This window comes from Oreochromis niloticus, unplaced genomic scaffold (genome assembly GCF_001858045.2).
Source record: "Oreochromis niloticus isolate F11D_XX unplaced genomic scaffold, O_niloticus_UMD_NMBU tig00007510_pilon, whole genome shotgun sequence".
NCBI lineage: Eukaryota > Metazoa > Chordata > Actinopteri > Cichliformes > Cichlidae > Oreochromis > Oreochromis niloticus.
In genome coordinates, this window is record NW_020328614.1 from 1152953 (window position 1) to 1155267 (window position 2315).

At 46.0% G+C, this 2315-nt stretch overlaps 1 long non-coding RNA gene across 1 annotated transcript; it reads right to left on the reverse strand.

Moving 5' to 3' along the window:
- Positions 1–244: 244 nt before the first annotated feature.
- On the reverse strand, positions 245–1847 carry LOC106097800 (uncharacterized). Its single transcript, XR_002061576.2, has 4 exons — positions 1410–1847; positions 1252–1337; positions 801–1179; positions 245–675 (listed from the first exon to the last, which is right to left on the reverse strand). It is a non-coding gene; the product is annotated as an uncharacterized LOC106097800 (long non-coding RNA).
- Positions 1848–2315: the final 468 nt, after the last annotated feature.

The window sequence follows — 2315 nt, forward strand, 5'->3', positions numbered from 1 at the left end:
ACATTGTTTTCATAACCAAACTGTTTCAGACCTTACCCCTAAAATCTACATAAATATCCTCTGGGTGACATAAAACACATTTTAAGTAATCAATGGTAATCAATGGCTCCTCATAACAATTATGTATTGGGATATTTGTGTGCAGCATTTTGCATATCAGCATAAGCATTTGTTAGCAAAGCATTCTTCATTGCATCAGCGTGTGTGTGTGTGTATGTGCATCACTCTTCGTTGCACAAGCGTGTGCATGTGTATGTGTATGTGTGTGACCAAGTGGTCGGCGGGGTTATAAAAGAAATAATAAAATGACAACGCCACCTAGGGGAATTTCACCCCCAGGAAATATATTTAAGAAAAATAGATAAAAAAAAGAATAAAAGGAGGCCACACAGATTCAAGGATGCACACTGAGGCAGGTTGGCTCCAATATTAAAACAGTTTTATTTATAGTAAAAATAAATAAAATATTTAGAAACCAAGATGTAGCGTCATTGTTGACAGGGTCCTAAAATGAAAATAAAACAATCATGGAACTTGGACTTACCAGCAGCCGTGGACCCAAAAGAAAATCACACAAAACGAAAATCACTGCAGCCCACCCGGTGCTGTACAAAAGAAAGTGTGAAAACGACCCACCACCTGAGGTCCCAGGGCCACTGGCACGTCCTTCGTCCACTGAAATAAAACACAGAAATATGTTAACAGAATAAAAGGGACACTGAGTGTCTGGCTCGCTACAGATAATAAAAAAAACTAAAACACACTTTAATAAAAGAAACCACACACACACGCACACACACCACAATGGAAGGCTTATGCCCCACGGGTCCACTCGTACTGGTAGTAGTCGTCCCAGCCTCAATCGCCAGCTGGTCTGGCTCCCCACAGGCTAAGACCAGCAACGGAGGCAATTTAAAATTCCCGGCACGACACTCGGGCAAAGGATTGCTTCAGCCCGATCACAGAAGCGTGGGCACACGCCACAGTTCAGAAATAAAATAAAATAAAACCAGGCGAACCAGGAAATGGTAGGCCTACTTAATAAAACCAAACAAGACAAGACAAGACAGCAGGCTCCACCGAGGAGGAGCCCTCACAACAACGGCTAAGCAGGCGTTTCACTCTTCCGATTTAGGTTGGGGCGATTTGCCACGGAGAGATGAATGCAGCAATCAAACCCTAAAACAGATAAATGCAACCTTAGCCTCTGGTAGCTGTGAATGCTAATAAAAAATAGTTTTAACGGCTTACCCCAGGACCGGAGGCGCTATACTCTCACTGGTGGGGATCACACGAGCACCTCTCTCCGCAACGCCGGAATAAAATAAACTGCCGCGCTACAACAGGCCGCAAAACTATTAACACAAATTCAGGTACTCTGAGGAATCTGAGGTTAAGCGAGAGCATACCTGTGGCTGTCATATGATCTACTCTTGCTGATCAGTCCGTCGCAGAGTGCCAGCATTTACTGCTGCTTTGCGCTGAATGCATGGGAGGAATAGTTCAGAGAAGCACCAGCTCAGCTTTATACCTGATGCCAGCCTGCAATCAATATGCAGGTGGGTTCCCAATTGACCTAGTTTTGCAGTAAGAGCGAGCGGAGGAGAGAGCGAGAGCAGTAGAGCGAGCGAGCGAGAGAGAGAAAAGAAAGGCGAGTAGCCCATCCGGCTACATGTGTGTGGATCACTTCTCAGTGAATCAGCATTTCAGTGTGTGTGTGTGTGTGATTTTTCACTGAAGCAATCAGTGTATGTGTTTCTCTTCATTCTGAGTCAGTGTATGTAGATGTGTGTGTTTGTGCTCATCACTTTCCTGTTCTGGTGTCTTGGGTAAACCATGGCCTGAAGCGTGCCCTGGGGTCCTGCCCTCCTCCTTTTCAGTCCGTTTGCGACCATTGCTGCTGCTGCTGCTGTTCAAAGTTCAGTCTGTCCTGGTTCTGACCCCAATTGGGGCAGTCCTTTCTCCAATGTCCATGCTCACCGTAGGTGAAACCTGCATCTTCTTCTTCTGTGTTTTTTGTCCATTCTGAGGTGCCTTTTGACCTCAGTTGGTCCTTCGGTCACGCCCTTTTCGCTGCCGTGTTGGTCCATCACTGTCCTGCACAGTTTGAATGCAGAGTTATCAAGGTCAGCATTCTTTTGCTCGGCCTTACTTTTCATTCGGGTTTGGCGGGCGTCTCGTCACAGCTCTGTCAGCTGAAGCTGTCGGAGAATTTTCCCCCGTGTAGTGAAACGGGCCTTGGTTTTAATGCTCTCCGTCTCTGCTGCATGAGATCGCATTCCTGCAGCACTGTTGACATTTTCAGGTTGTTGTTG